This window comes from Procambarus clarkii, chromosome 28, assembly GCF_040958095.1.
Source record: "Procambarus clarkii isolate CNS0578487 chromosome 28, FALCON_Pclarkii_2.0, whole genome shotgun sequence".
In the NCBI taxonomy this organism is placed as follows: Eukaryota; Metazoa; Arthropoda; class Malacostraca; order Decapoda; family Cambaridae; genus Procambarus; species Procambarus clarkii.
The window spans coordinates 21,088,929-21,106,474 of record NC_091177.1 but is presented as its reverse complement, the minus strand read 5'-3'; positions in this window follow the sequence as shown (position 1 = coordinate 21,106,474).

Below are 17,546 nucleotides of genomic sequence, written 5' to 3'. Positions count from 1 at the left end.
GATAGCCAGAATTTGGCTCCAAAATATGGCTCAAGGGTCGAATTTGGGATATTTAGGATATTTTGAAAACTGCAGAGGGGGGTTTGGGCAAAATGTGACTTATCGCCGCTCTCAGTATTTGGCATATTTTCGGTATAAAATGCCGTAATTTCAAACTGTGAATACGTGCAGAGCCAGAAATTCACTCCAAAATATATCTCAAGGGTCAAATTTGGGATGTTTGGGATATTTTCAAAACTGTAGGGAAGGATTGGGCAAAATGTTGCCCATGGCCGTTCTCAGTAATTGGCGTATTTTCGGTATAAAAATTCGTAATTTCAAACTGCGAATACGTGCAGAGAGCCACAATTTGGCTCCAAAATATGGCTTAAGGGGCGAATTTGGGATGTTTAAGATATTTTGAAAACTGCAGAAAGGGTTTGGGCCAAATGTGATCCATCGCAGCTTTCAGTAATTGGCATTATTTCGGTTTAAAAATTCGTAATTTCAAACTGCGAATACGTGCAGAAAGCAAAAATTTGGCTCCAAAATATGGCTCAAGGGTCGAATTTGGGATGTTTTGAATATTTTGCAAACTGCAGGGGGGGGGGGCAAAATGTGACCCATCGCCGCTCGCAGTAATTGGCGTATTTTGGTATAAAAATTCGAAATGTCAAACTGCGAATACGTGCTGAGCGCCAGAATTTGGCTCCAAAACATGGCTCAAGCGTCGAATTTGGGATGTTTAGGATATTTTGAAAACTGCAGGGAGGGTTTCGGCAAAATGTGATCCATCGCCGCTTACAGTAATTGGCATATTTTTGGAATAAAATGTCGTAATTTCAAACTGCGAATACGTTCAGAGAGCCAGAATTTGACTCCAAAATATGGTTCAAGGGTCGACTTTAGGATGTTTGGGATGTTTTGAAAACTGCAAAGGGGCTTGGGCAAAATGTGACCCATCGCCGCTCTCAGTAATTGGCATATTTTCGGTATAAAAATCATAATTTCAAACTGCGAATTCGTGCAGAGAGCCAGAATTTTGCTCCAAAATATGGCTCAAGCGTCGAGTTTGGGATGTTTGGGATATTTTAAAAACTGCAGAGAGGGTTTGGGCAAAATGTGATCCATTGCCGCGTTCAATAATTGGCATTTTTTCGGTATAAAAAGTCGTAGTTTCAAACTGCAAATACATGCAGAGAGCCAGAATTTGGCTCCAAAATGAGGCTCAAGGGTCAAATTTGGTATGTTTGAGACATTTTAAAAACTGCAAGGGGGGGGGGGGGGGTTGTGCAAAATGTGACCTCTCGCCGCTTTTAGTAATTGACATATTTTCGGTATAAAAAGTCGTAATATTAAACAGCGAATATGTGCTGAAAGCTAGAATTTGGCTCCAAAATATGGCTCAAGCGTCGAATTTTGATGTTTGGGATATTTTGAAAAATGCAACAGGGGTTTGGGCAAAATGTTACCTATCTCCACTCTCAGTAACTGGCATATTTTAAGTATAAAAAGTCGTAATTTAAAACTGCGAATACGTGAAGAGAGTCAGAATTTGGCTCCAAAATATGGCTCAAGCGTCGAATTTGGGATGTTTTGGATATTTTGATAACTGCAAGGAGGGTTTGGGCAAAATGTGACCCATCACCGCTTTCAGTAATTGGAATATTTTCGGTATAAAAAGTCGTAATTTCGAACTGCAAATAAATGCAGAGAGAGAATTTGGCTCCAAAATAATGGCTCAAGGGTCGAATTTGGGATGTTTGGGATATTTTGAAAACTGCAAGGAGGGTTTGGGCAAAATGTGATCCATCGCCGCTTTCAGTAATTGGCGTATTTTGGTATAAAAAGTCGTAATGTCAAACTGCGAAAACGTGCTGAGCGCCAGAATTTGGCTACAAAATATGGCTCATGCGTCGAATTTGGGATGTTTTGGATATTTTGCAAACTGCAGGGGGGGGGGGGGTGTGAGCAAAATGTGACCCACCGCCGCTTTCAGTAATTGGCGTATTTTGGTATAAAAAGTCGTAATGTCAAACTGCGAAAACGTGCTGAGCGCCAAAACTTGGCTCCAAAATATGGCTAAAGCGTCAAATTTGGGATGCTTAGGATTTTTTGAAAACTGCAGGGAGGGTTTCGACAAAATGTGATCCGTCGCCGCTTACAGTAATTGGCATATTTTTTGAATAAAAAGTCGTAATTTCAAACTGCGAATACGTGCAGAGAGCCAGAATTTGGCTCCAAAATATGGTTCAAGGGTCGACCTTAGGATGTTTGGGATGTTTTGAAAACTGCACGGGGGTTTGGGCAAAATGTGACCCATCACCGCTCTCAGTAATTGGCATATTTTCGGTATAAAAACCATAATTTCAAACTGCGAATTCGTGCAGAGTGCCAGAATTTAGCTACAAAATATGGCTCAAGCGTCTAATTTGGGATGTTTTGGATATTTTGAAAACTGCAGGGAGAGTTTGGGCAAAATGTGATCCATCGCTGCAATCAGTAATTGGCATATTTTCGGTATAAAAAGTCGTAATTTCAAACTGTGAATACTTGCAGAGAGCCAGAATTTGGCTCCAAAATATGGCTCAAGGGTCGAATTTGGGATGTTTCGGATATTTTGAAAACTGCAGGGAGGTTTTGGGCAAAATGTGACCCATCGGCGCTTTCAGTAATTGGCATATTTTCGGTTTAAAATGTCGTAATTTCAATGTGCGAATACATGCAGGGTGCCAAAATTTGGCTCCAAAATATGGTTCAAGGGTCAAATTTGGGATGTTTGGGATATTTTGAAAACTGTAGGGAGGGATTGGGCCAAATGTGATCCATTGCCGCTCTCAGTAATTGGCGTATTTTGGTATAAAAATTCGTAATGTCAAACATGCGACTACGTGCTGAGCTCCAGTATTTGGCTCCAAAATGAGGCTCAAGGGTCGAAATTTGAATGTTTGAGATATTTTAAAAACTGCAGGGGGGTTTGGGCAAAATGTGACCAATCCCCGCTCCCAGTAATTCACATATTTTCGGTATTAAAAGTCGTAATTTTAAACAGCGAATATGTGCAGAGAGCTAGAATTTATCTCCGAAATATGACTCAAGCGACCAATTTGGGATGTTTCTGATATTTTAAAAACTGCAGAGAGGGTTTGGGCAAAATATGATCCATCACCGCTTTCAGTAATTGGCTTATTTTATGTATAAAAAGTCGTAATTTAAACCGGCGAATACGTACAGAGAGCCAGAATTTGGCTCCAATATATGACTCAAGGGTTGAATATGGGATGTTTGGGATATTTTGCAAACTACACGGGGGGTTTGGACAAAATGTGACCCACCGTCGCTCTCAGTAATTGGCGTATTTTTGTATAAAAAGTCGTAATGTCAAACTGCGAAAACGTGTTGAGCGCCAGAATTTGGCTCCAAAATATGGCTCAAGCGTCGAATTTGGGATGTTTAGGATATTTTGAAAACTGCAGGGAGGGTTTGGGCAAAATGTGATCCATCGCTGCTCTCAGTAATTGTCATATTCTCGGTATAAAAAGTCGTAATTTCAAACGGCGAATACGTGCAGAGAGCCAGAATTTGGCTCCTAAATATGGCTCAAGCGTCGAATTTGGGATGTTTGGGACATTTTGAAAACTGCAGCGAGGTTTTGGGCAAAATGTGACCCATCGCAGTTCTCAGTAATTGGCATATTTCCGGTATTAAAATTCGTTACTTCAAACTGCAAATACTTGCTGAGAGCCAGAATTTGGTTCCAAAATATGGCTCTAGGGGTCGAATTTGGGATTTTTGGTATGTTTTGAAAACTGCAGGGATGGTGTGGGCTAAATGTGATCTATCGCCGCTCTTAGTAATTGGCATATTTCCGGTATAAAATTCGTAATTTCAACCTGCGAATACGTGCAGACAGCCTTAATTTGGCTCCAAAACATTGCTCATGCTTCGAATCTGATATGTTTGGGATATTTTGAAAACTGCAGGGAGGGTTTGGGCAAAATGTGATCCATCGCCGCTCTCAGTAATTGGCATATTTTTCGGTATAAAAAGTCGCAATTTCAAACTGCGAATACGTGCAGAGAGCCAGAAATTGACTCCAAAATATGGCTCAAGTGTCAAATTTGGGATATTTGGGATATTTTGAAAACTGTAGGGAGGGATTGGGCAAAATGTTGCCTATCGCCGTTCTCAGTAATTGGCGTATTTTCGGTAAAAAAATTCGTAATTTCAAACTGCGAATACGTGCAGAGAGCCACAATTTGATGCCAAAATATGGCTCAAGCGTCGAATTTGGGATGTTTGGGATATTTTAAAAACTGCAAGGGGGGTTTGGGCGAAATGTTACAAATCTCCGCTCTCAAAAATTGGCATATTTTCAGTATAAAAAGTCATAATTTAAAACAGCGAATACGTGCAGAGACCCAGAATTTTGCTCTTAAATATGGCTAAAGCGTTGAATTTGGGATGTTTGGGATATTTTGAAAACTGCAAGGGGATCTGGGAAAAACATGACCCATCGCCGCTCTCAGTAATTGGCTCATTTTCGGTATAAAAATCATAATTTCAAACTGCGAATACGCGCAGAGAGCCAGAATTTAGCTCCAAAATATGGCTCAAGCGTTGAATTTGGGGTGGTATGTATATTTTGAAAACTGCAGAGAGGGTTTGGGCAAAATATGACCCATCGCCGCTCTCAGTAATTGGCATATTTTCAGTATAAAAAGTAACAATTTCAAACTGCGAATACTTGCAAAGAGGGAGAGTTTTGCTCCAAAATATGGCTCAAGCGTCGATTTTGGGACGTTTGGGATATTTTGAAAAATGCACGGGGGTTTGGGCAAAATATAACCCATCGCCGCTCTAAGTAATTGGCTCATTATAGGTATAAAAATCATAATTTCAAACTGCGAATACGTGCAGAGAGCCAGAATTGGGCTCCAAAATATGGCACAAGCGTTGAATTTGGGATGTTTGGGATATTTTGAAAACTGCAGGGAGATTTTGGGCAAAATGTGATCCATCGCCGCTCTCAGTAATTGGCATATTTTCTGTATAAAAAGTTGTAATTTCAAACTGTGAATACGTGAAGAGGCTGAATTTGGCTCCAAAATATGGCTACAGGGTCGTATTTGGGATGTTTGTGATATTTTGCAAACTGCAGGGGGGTTTGGGCAAAATGTGACCCATCGCCGCTCTCAATAATTCACATATTTTCGGTATAAAAATTCGTTACTTCAAACTGCAAATAAGTGGTGAGAGCCAGAATTTGGTTCCAAAATATGGCTTAAGGGTCGAATTTGGGATTTTTGGTATGTTTTGAAAACTGCAGGGAGGGTTTGGGCTAAATGTGATCTATGGCCGCTCTCAGTAATTGGCATATTTTTGGTATAAAAAGTCGGAATTTCAAACAGCGAATACGTGCAGAGAACCAGAATTTGGCTCCAAAATAAGGCTCAACGGTCGAATTTGGGATGTTTGGGATATTTTGAAAACTGCAAGGGGGCTTGGGCAAAATATGACCCATCCCCGCTCTCATTAATTGGCACATTTTCGGTATAAAATGTCGTAATTTCAAACTGCGAATACGTGCATAAAGCCAAAATTTGGCTCTAAAATTTGGCTCAAGGGTCGATTTTAGGATGTTTGGGATATTTTGCAAACTGCAGGGGGGGGGTTTGGGCAAAACGTGACCCATCACCGCTCGCAGTAATTGGCGTATTTTGGTATAAAAAGTCGTAGAGTCAAAAAGCGAAAACGTGCTGAGCGCCAGAATTTGGCTCCAAAATATGGCCCAAGCGTCGAATTTGGGATGTTTAGGATATTTTGAAAACTACAGCGAGGGTTTGGGCAAAATGTGATCCATCGCCGCTTACAGTAATTGGCACATTTTCAGTATTTAAAGCCGTACTTTCAAACTGCAAATACGTGCAGAGAGCCAGAGCCATAATGTGACCCATTGCCGCTCTCAGTAATTGGCATATTTTCGGTATAAAAAGTCGTAATTTCAAACTGAGAATACGTGCAGAAAGCCAGAATTTGGCTCCAATATATGGCTCAAGGGTCGAATTTGGGATGTTAGAGATATTTTGAAAACTGCACGGGGATTGGGCAAATTGTGACCCATCGCTGCTCTATGTAATTGGAATATTTTCGGTATGAAAATCATAATTCCAAACTGCGAATACGTGCAGAGAGCAGAATTTGGCTCCAAAATATGGCTCAAGTGTCGAATTTGGGATGTTTGAGATATTTTGAAAACGGCTGCGAGGGTTTGGGCAAAATGTGATTCATCGACGCTCTCTTTATATCGCATATTTTTAGTATAAAATGTCGTAATTTCAAACTGCGAATACTTGCAGAGAGCGAGAATTTGACTCCAAAATATGACTCAAACGTCGAATTTGGGATGTTTTGGATATTTTTAAAATTGCAAGGAGGGTTTTGGCTAAATGTGATCCATCGCTGCTTTCAGTAATCGGCATATTTTCGATATAAAAAGTCGTAATTTCAAACTGCGAATACGTGCAGAGAGCAAGAATTTGGCTCTTAAATATAACTCCAGCGTCGAATTTGGGATGTTTGGGATATTTTGAACACTGCATGGAGGGTTTGGGCAAAATTTGATCCATTGACGCTTTCAATAATTGGCATTTTTTCGGTACAAAATGTCGTAGTTTCAATCTGCGAATCCATGCAGAGAGTGAGAATTTGGCTCCAAAATAAGGCTCAAGGGTCGAATTTGGGATGTTTGAGATATTTAAAAACTGCAGGAGGTGTTTGAACAAAAGGTGACCTATCGCCGGTCTCAGAAATTGACATATTTTCGGTATAAAAAGTCGTAATTTCAAACTGCTAATACGTACAAAGAGCCCAAATTTGGCTACAAAAATTAGCTAAAGCGTCGAGTTTGGGATGTTTGGGATATTTTGAAAACTGCAGGGAAAGTTTGGGCAAAATGTAATCCATCGCTGCTTTCAGTAATTGGCGTTTTTTCGGTGTAAAAAGTGGTAATTTCAAACTGCGAATACATGCAGAGTGCCTGAATTTGGCTCAAAAATATGGCTCAAGGGTCAAATTTGGGATGTTTGGGATTTTTTGAAAACTGCAGGGGGGGTTATGGGCGAAATGTGACCCATCGTCGCTCTCAGGAATCGGCGTATTTTGGTATAAAAATTCGTAATTTCAAACTTCGAATACGTTCAGAGAGCCAGAATTTGGATCCAAAATATGGCTCAAGCGTCGAATTTGGGATGTTTGGGATATTTTGAAAACTGTGGGGAGGGTTTGGGCAAAATATAATTCAATGACGCTTTCAGTAATTTGCATATTTTTAGTATAAAACGTCGAAAATTCAAACTGCAAATACGCAGAGAAAGTTAGAATTTGGCTCCAAAATATGGCTCAAGGGTCGAATTTGGGATGTTTGGGATATTTTGAAAATTGCCGGGAGGGTTTGGGCAAAATATGACCTATCGCCGCTGTCAGTAATTGGCACATTTTCGGTATAAAAATCATAATTTAAAAACTGCGAATACGTGCAGAGAACCAAAACTTGGCTTCAAAATACGGCTCAAGCGTCGAATTTGGGATGTTTGGGATAATTTGAAAACTGCAGGAAGGGTTTGGGCAAAATGTGATCCATCAACGCTCTTAATAATTTGCATATTTTCGGTATAAAAAATCGTTTCTTCAAACTGCAAATACGTGCTGAAAGCCAGAATTTAGTTCCAAAATATGGCTCAAGGGTCGAATTGGGGATTTTTAGTATGTTTTGAAAACTGCAGGGAGGGGTTTTGGCTTAATGTGATCTATCGCTGCTCTCAGTAATTGGCATATTTTTGGTATAAAAAGTCGTAATTTCAATCTCCGAATACGTGCAGAGAGCCAGAATTTGGCTCCAAAATATGACTCAAGGGTCGAATTTTGGATGTTTAGGATATTTTGAAAACTGCACGGGGGTTTGGGCAAAATATGACCCATCGCCGCTCTCAGTAATTGCCACATTTTCGGTATAAAAATCATAATTTCAAATTGCGAATACGTGCAGAGAGCCAGAATTTTGGTCCAAAATATGGCTCAAGCTTCCAATTTGGGATGTTCGGGATAATTTGAAAACTGCAGGGAAGGTTTCGGCAAAATGTGATCTATCGCTGCTTTCAGTAATTGGCATATTTTTTGTATAAAAATTCGTAATTTCATACTGCGAAAACGTGTATAGAGCCAGAATTTTTCTCCAAAATATGGCTCAAGCGTTGAATTTGGGACGTTTGGGATATTTTGAAAACTGCAGAGGGGGTTTGGGCAAAATGTGACCCATCGCCGTTCCCTGTAATTGGCGTATTTTCGGTATTAAAAGTAGTAACTTAAAACTCCGAATACGTGCTGAGAGCGATAATTTGCTTCCAAAATATGGCTCAAGGATCGAATTTGGGATGGTTGGGATATTTTGAAAACTGCCGGGAGAGTTAGGCAAAATGTGATCCATCGCTGCTTTCAGTAATTGGCATATTTTCAGTATAAAAAGTCGTAATTTTAAACTGTGAATACATGCAGAAAGTCAAAATTTGGCTCCAAAATATGGCTCAAGGGATCGAGGGTGGGATGTTTAGGATTTTTTGAAAACTGCAGGGAGTGTTTGGGCAAAATGTGATCCATCACCCTCTTAGTAATTGGCATATTTTCGGTATAAAAAGAAGCAGTTTTAAAGTGCGAATACGTGCAGAGAGCCAGAATTTGGCTACAATATATGGCTCAAGCGTCCAATTTGGGATGTTTGGGATAATTTGAACACTGCAGGGAGGGTTCGGGCAAAATGTGATCTATCGCTTCTTTCAGTAATTGGCATATTTTTGGTATAAAAAATCGTAATTTCAAACTGCGAATACGTGCAGAGAGTCATAATTTTTCTCCAAAATATGGCTCAAGCGTCGAATTTGGGGTGTTTGGGATATTTTGAAAACTTCAGAGGGGGTTTGGGCAAAATGTGACTCATCGCCGCTTTCAGTAATTGGCATATTTTCGGTATAAAAAGTCGTAATATCAAACTGCGAATACGTGCACAGAGGCAGAATTTGGCTCCAAAATATGGCTGAAGGGTCGAATTTGGGATGTTAGGGATATTTTGAAAACTGCAGGGAGAGTTTAGGCAAAATGTGACCCACCGCCGTTCTCAGTAATTTGCGTATTTTCGGATTAAAAGTCGTAATTTCAAACTGCGAATACGTGCAGAGAGCCCGAATTTTGCTCCTTAATATGACTTAAGCGTCGAATTTGGGATGTTTGGGATATATTGAAAACTGCAGCGGGGTTTGGGCAAAATGTGACCCATCTCCTCTCTCAGTAATTGGCATATTTTCGGTATAAAAAGTCGTAATTTTAAACAGCGAATACGTGCAAAGAGCCAGAATTTGGCTTCAAAATATGGCACAAGCATCGAATTTGGGATGTTTTGGATATTTTGAAAACTGCAGGGAGGGTTTGGGAAAAATGTGATCCATCGTTACTTTCAGTAAGTGGCATATTTTCGGTATAAAATGTCGTAATTTCAAAGTGCGAATCCGTGCAGAGAGCCAGAATTTAGCTCCAAAATATGGCTCAAGCTTTGAATTTGGGATGTTTGGAATATTTTGAGAACTACAGGGAGGGTTTGGGCAAAATGTGATCCATCGCCGCTCTCAGTAATTGGCATATTTTCGGTATGAAAAGTCGTAATATCAAACTGTGAATACGTACAGAGAGCCAGAATTTGGCTCAAAAATATGACTCAAGCGTCGAATTTGGGATGTTTTGAATATTTTTAAAACTGCGGGAAAGGTTTGGGCAGAATGTGATCCATCACCGCTTTCAGTAATTGGCATATTTTCGGGATAAAAAGTCGTAATTTCACACTGCGAATACGTGCAGAGAGCAAGAATTTGGCTCCAAAATATTGTTCAAGGGTCAAATTTGGGATGTTTGGGATAATTTAAAAAGTGCAGGGGAGGTTTGGGCAAAATGTGACCTATCGCTTCTCACAGTAACTGACATATTTTCGGTATAAAAAAACGTAATTTCAAACTGCGAATGCATGCAGAGAGCCGGAATTTGGCTCTAAAATATGGCTCAAACGTTGAATTTATGATGTTTGGGATATTTTTAAAACTGCAGGGGGGAGGTTTGGCCAAAATATGACCTATCGCAGCTCTTAGAAACTGACATATTTTCGGTATAAAAAGTCGTAATTTCAAATTGCGAATGCGTGCAGAGAGCCCGAATTTGGCTCCAAAATATGGCTCAAGCGTTGAATTCTGGATGTTTGGGATATTTTAAAAACTGCAGGGGGGGGGGGGCAAAATATGACCTATCGCAGCTCTCAGTAATTGACATATTTTCGGTAAAAAAGTCGGAATTTCAAACTGTGAATATGTGCAGAGAGCCAGAATTTGGCTCCAAAAAATGGCTTAAGGGTCAAATTTGGGATGTTTGGGATATTTTGAAAACCGCAGAGAGGGTTTGGGTTAAAAATGATTCATCGCCGCTTTCAGTAATTGGCATATTTTCGGAATAAAAAGTCGTAATTTCAAATTGCGAATACGTGGTGAGAGCAAAAATTTGGCTCCAAAATAAAGCTCAATGGTCGAATTTGGGATGTTTGTCATATTTTTAAAACTTCAGGGAGGGTTTGGGCAAAATGTGACCCATCCCAGCTGTCAGTAATTTACATATTTTTGGCATAAAAGGTCGTAATTTCAAACTGCTAATACGTGCAGAGAGCCACAATTTGGCTCCAAAATATGGCTCATGGGCCGAATTTGGGATGTTTGGGATATTTTGTAAACTGCAGGGAAGGTTTAGGCAAAATGTGACCCATCGCTGGCCTCAGTAATTGGCGTATTTTCGATATAAAAAATCGTAATTTCAAACTGCGAATACGTGAAGAGAGCCTGAATTTTGCTCCAAAATATGGCTCATGCGTCGAATTTGGAATGTTTGGAATATTTTGAAAACTGAAGGGGGGTGGCAAAATGTGACCCATCTTTGTTTCCAGTAATTGGCATATTTTCGGTATAAAAAGTCGTAATTTAAAACTGCGAAATACGTGCAGAGAGCCAGAATTTTGGCTTCAAAATATTGCTCAAGCGTCGAATTTGCGATGTTTTGCTTATTTTCAAAACTGCAGGGAGAGTTTGGGCAAAATGTGACCCTATCGCTGCTTTCAGTAATTGGCATATTTTCCGTATAAAAAGTCGTAATTTCAAACAGCGAACACGTGCAGAGACCCAGAATTTGGCTCCAAAATATGGATCAAGGGTTGAATTTAGGATTTTTTGGATATTTTAAAAACTGCAGGGAGTTTGGGCAAAATGTGACCCATCGCAGCTCTCAGTAATTGGTTTATTTTAGGTGTAAAATATCGTAATTTCAAGCTGCGAATACAAGCAGAGAGCCGGAATATGGCTCCCAATTATGCCTCAAGGGTCAAATTTGTGACGTTTGGGATATTTTGAAAAGTGCAGGGAGGGTTTGGGCAAAATGTGATTTATCGACGCTTTCAGTAGTTGGCATATTTTCGGTATAAAACATCGTAATTTCAAACTGCGAAAACGTCCAGAAAGCCAGAATTTGGCTCCAAAATATAACTCAAGGGTCGAATATTGGGTTTTTGGGATATTTTGAAAACTCAAGGCGGGTTTGGGCAAAATGTGACCCATCGCTGCTCTCAGAAATTGGCATATTTTCGGTATAAAAATCATAATTTCAAACTGCGAATACGTGCAGAGAGCCAGAATTTGGCTCCAAAATATGGATCAAGCGTCAAATTTTGGATGTTTGGGATATTTTGAAAACTGCAGGGGGGGGGGGGGGGGGGTTGGACAAATTGTGACCCATCGCCGCTCTCAGTAATTGGCATATTTTCGGTATAAAAATCATAATTTCAAACTGCGAATACGTGTAGAGAGCCAGAATTTGGCTCCAAAAAATGGCTCAAGCGTCGAATTTTGGAAGTTTGGAATATTTTGAAAACTGCAGGGTGGGGTTTGGACAAAATGTGACCCATCGCCGCTCTCAGTAATTGGCCTATTTTCGGTATAAAATTCGTAATTTCAAACTGCGAATACGTGCAGAGAGCCAGAATTTGGCTCAAAAATATGGCTGAAGCGTCGAATTTTGGATGTTTGGGATATTTTGAAAACTGCAAGGGGGGTTTGGACAAAATGTGACCCATCTCCGCTTTCAGTAATTGACATATTTTCGGTATAAATTTCGTAATTTCAAACTGCAAATACATGAAGAGAGCTAGAATTTGGCTCCAAAATATGGCTCAAGTGTCGAATTTTGGAAGTTTGGGATATTTTGAAAACTGCAGGTTGGGGTTTGGACAAAATGTGACCCATCGCCGCTCTCAGTAATTGGCATATTTTCGATATATAAAGTCGAAATTTCAAACTGCGAATACGTGCACAGAGCCAGAATTTGGCTCCAAAATATGGCTCAAGGGACGAATTAGGGATGTTTTATATATTTTGAAAACTGCAATGGGGGTTTGAGCAAAACGTGACCCCTTGCCGCTCTCAGTAATTGGCATATTTTTGGTATACAAAATTCGTAATTTCAAACAGCGAATACGTGCAAAGAGCCAGAATTTGGCTTCTAAATATGGCCCAAGCGTCGAATTTGGGATGTTTGACAATTTTTTGAAAACAGCAGGGAGGGTTTGGGCAAAATGTGATCCATTGCCGCTTTCAGTAATTGGCATATTTTTCGGTATAAAAAGTAGTAATTTCAAACTGCAAATACGTGCAGGGAGCCAGAATTTGGCTCCAAAATATGGCTCAAGGGTCGAATTTGGGACGTTTGGGATATTTTGAAAACTACAGGCGGGTTTGGGCAAAATTTGACCCATCGCCGCCCTCAGTAATTGGTATATTTTCGGTATAAATTTCGTAATTTCAAACTGCGAATACGTGCAAAGAGCCAGAATTTGGCTCCAAAATATGGCTCAAGCGTTGAATTTGGGATGTTTGGGATATTTTGAAAACTGCAGGGAGGGTTTGGGCAAAATGTGATCCATCGCCGCTTTCAGTAATTGGCATATATGCGGAATAAAAGTCCAAATTTCAAACTGCGAATACGTGCAGAGAGCCAGAATTTGGCTACAAAATATCGGTCAAGGGTCGAATTTTCGAAATTCGAAAAAAACAAAATCGAAAAAAGACAAAATGAAGTAGTATCAAACTATTAATAAATTCGAACATTTTTACCTATATTCACTCTACATGGAAACGTGAAAAAAGTCACTATAATACCAAATTTGAGGATTTTTACATCAAATCATAGAGCGAGGTTGCGAATTATTTTGATCATTAAAAAGGCATATGGAAACATTGTTTCCAATTCAAATGATAAAAATCAATGTGCTTTCTTTAGAATTTCCTAAAATGTTCCTGAATTTCCGTTTATATTACCGAAAGAAGAGGTACTCGTAAAACCGCTTTAATCCGGCTGAAACGTCGAAATATACAATAAAAACACAAAATCTCTCCTAATCAATATCTTACTCACTATTTTAACGAGGTACAAATAGTTGATTGAAAATTAAATATTTAAGGGTAATTTGCAATTCATTACGTGTTTGCATCATATTTATCGTAAATTTAATGAATTAATGACAATACACCGAAAATGTTTGAAAACGTGGAAAAACGACCAAATATGGCCTAAATCGTTGATATTTGGATGAAATTTTATAAAGAAAACAACGATGAAAAACCTCAAAGTTTTGCAAAATCCGATGATTTTATGTACAAAGCACAATGCAAGAAAACTTGCTTAAAAATGCAATATTATGTGAAACTCTGAGATTTGTAGGCCAAATCACAAATAGAGAGACAAGATGAAGTAGTATCTTCAATTGTTTCAGTAAGTTCGAACATTTTTACGTAAAATCACCCTACTTGAAAAACGTGAAAAAAGTCACTATATTACCAAATTCGAGGATTTTTACCTCAAATCAAAGAGGTTGCGTATTATTTTGATCATTAAAAAGGCATATGAAAACGATGTTTTCAATTCAAATGATAAAAATCAATGTGTTTACTTTAGAATTACCTAAAATGTTCCTGAATTTCCGTTTATTTCTGAATACGTAAAACTGCTCTAATCTGGCTGAAACGTCGAAATATGCAATAAAAACAGAAATTCTCTCCTAATCAATATCTTACTCACTATTTTAACGAGGTACAGATAGTTGATTTAAAATGAAGTATTTGATTTTAATTTGCAATTAATTACGTGTTTGCATCATATTTAACGTAAATTTATTGAGTTAATGGCAATAAACCGAAAAGGCTTGAAAACGCGGAAAAAACGGCAAAATATTGCCTAAATCGTTGATATTTGGATGAAATTTTATAAAGAAAACAACGATGAAAAACCTCAAAGTTTTGCAAAATTCGATGATTTTATGTACAAAGCACAATGCAAGAAAACTTGCTAAAAACGCAATATTATGTGAAATTCTGAGATTTGTAGGCCAAATCACATATAGTGGGACAACATGAAGTAGTACCAAAATATTAGTAAATTGGAACATTTTTACCTAAAATCACTCTACATGAAAAACGTGAAAAAAGTCACTACAATACCAAATTCAAGGATTTTTACATAAATTCATAGAGGGAGGTTGCGTATTATTTTGATCATTAAAAAGGCATATGAAAACGTTGTTTCCAATTCAAATGATAAAAATCAATGTGTTTTCTTTAGAATTACCTAAAATGTTCCTGAATTTTCGTGTACTCGTAAAACCGCTTTAATTCGGCTGAAATTTCGAAATATGCAATAACAACAGAAAATCTCTCCTAATCAATATCATACTCACTATTTTAAAACACTTTGCTGCAACCAGACCGTAAATATACGGCCAACTCGGCCAACGGGTTCCGCGCCCGCGTCGTAAATAGCCGGCCGTGTTGGATATTTCCAACATCGAATACAGCATTGTTGTATTCTCATTACTTATTACTAACCATACTTAATATTGTAGTAAGTGAAATTAACAACTCGTAGAATTCTCATGTACTAATAATTCATCTGTGCATTAGGCTAGAATTCTCACGTCACCTGACGCCAGTATTGCGTCAGATTTCTTTACAGTAAAACACATTATATTCAATTTGTGTGAGAATTAAATACGATTCTCCATAATTAAAGCATTCTGTATGACAGCTGATTGCAGACGAATTGTTCTCTAACTAAAAGCCGAATAGAGCATTAGAATCATAGCGTCTACCTCGCGATAGTGTTAACGTCATCAATGAATGCCATGGGGAGACATTAATTCTTCTCCCTTATATATTTACTATTCTTAAATAGTTAAATAATAATATTTCGTTCCTCTAAATAATAAACCCGTCCAGTCTTTAGAGTTTCAAGCGCGAATGCGAGAAATATTAATGTTCAAGACAATAATTTGTGTTATGAACGTCGACTCGGCGTGGGTTGGAGGGACGCCATCCCCCACAGTCGGTACGCGGACACGTGCAGAGCCGGAAGAAGGCAGAACTGTACTTACCGTACTCAAAACGACGCCATTGCCCAGCAAATCGGGCAGGTGTTATTCATCCGCAGATGAAAGCCGCCACTGTGAGGCGTGAACGACCTTGCAGATAATATCTTCAACTAGTGCTGGTGTTAAAAGAGGGACCCTAGACTTGGTTCCTGACGACACGTGATCAGCCAGCTTGAAACGCATCAATCCAGGATAGGTTCACCGGAGCCTGGGATGCGAAATTACGGCAATCTTAATACTTATACAGTGCCCACAGCTAAGTACCCTTTATTTGATGCATCATTTACAGGTTTAATAATAGCGGGGTGATTGCGCGTCACGCGGCGAGATAACACCTAATAACAGGTGATTAGAATTCCATCTGTAGATATCAATAATCTTGAATATGAATTGAGTAGTTAAATCAATTGCTACTGGTAGTTATTTATCTTGCAGCTCGAGAGACGAATTCCTCATGCTGTCTTCTCCATGTTAACCGTGCCATTCGTCAGTGTACCAGACTTGGAGATTAGGAGGACTTCCAGGGTTATCTAAAGGAACCTACTACAAGCTAAGGCTTATTTCTTTTTTTCCATATTCTAGCAATTTGATACATTCAGAATGTTTCAACATAATGTGTGATTTACTGTAACTCATTGCTATGCTCATATTCATGTCCTTCTTTATATGAATAATATTATATTCAGTATTATTTATAGGATTAGATTATTATTAATTGAATTAGTGAACGAACCACACTGATTCCTGGACGTACTGACCTCCAGTAATAACCCCCCAATGTAGGTGTTTGAGGTTTGTTTCTTTAATAATACAGCCCATTAATCATTCTTATGATCATACTTTCTATTCATATCCATAGTCACTGGTTTTCTCTAGAATTTTATCTAATGATCTGAAATTCTCAGTTTCCCTCTTTACTTTAAAAGCGGGTGGTACTTCGTAATTTAATTTACTATTTTTAATCATTAATTAATCAGAATCAAGCCCAAATATCCCACATTATGGTCCTTATCGAACCGGATAAGCATTAAATCTATAATCAAATATTAACCATTAATAACTAATCCTTGTGTGATAGAAGCTAGACTAACTATTTAATTAATTGTGTCAACTAACATTGTAACACATCAGTTAGCCTAGATCACACTAACATATTGCTACTTTTACCTCATGTATAAAGTGGCTTTAGTGGGTCATAGCCAATTACCCACAACAATTAGACCTATACCTCACACCGAGGTGAGAATCTTTAGGTCACCAGGAGCAACAGCTCATAACTTTTACAATAACACCACCCTAACACCTGCGTTAGAGTGGCCTCACCACCTAACCATCATATACTTAGGTGGTTATGACATCCACCCCACTCGTCATCCAGCCGAGGTGATCAAACACCTCAAAAACATAATTTCTTCTTTCAAGCTCATCAGTGAATCAGTAGTATTCACATTAGTGGAGCCTCGCCAACCAAGCCAAGATAATCGTTGGGGAGTAACTCCGGAATACTACCTGAGAGCTGCTAAGTACATAAATTTCAGGCTGAAAAAACGAGTGAGATTGGATGCCACATATATCCAATTTACAGCCAGACCTTACAGACAGAACCTGAACAGAGACGGCATACATTTGTCAGGGGAATCTAGGTTGCATGTGGTTGACAAGTTAATTAACACCATCAACCATCACAAAAGGCTGTGGCTAGCAAGCCAAACTTAACTGTACATAATTGTTCACCTGTGTGTGCAAGAACACTCTTATAAAACAAAAAACCCAAAAATACAGCACAACTATATTTACCTTATTGCACCACAATAATCTTTACCCATGTTATTAGGTAGAATTTAGGCTGAGATTGTGCTGAATTTGGTACAAGCCCAGACTAAATAATTTTATAGTTCTTAGTTAGGAATTATTACGACTAGATCTAAAACTAGTCAGTGTTGTGTATATATTACATTATTTGTGCTGACCCTCTATAGGGTGGGATAAATTTTTGAGATAACTCTGATTGGAGTAT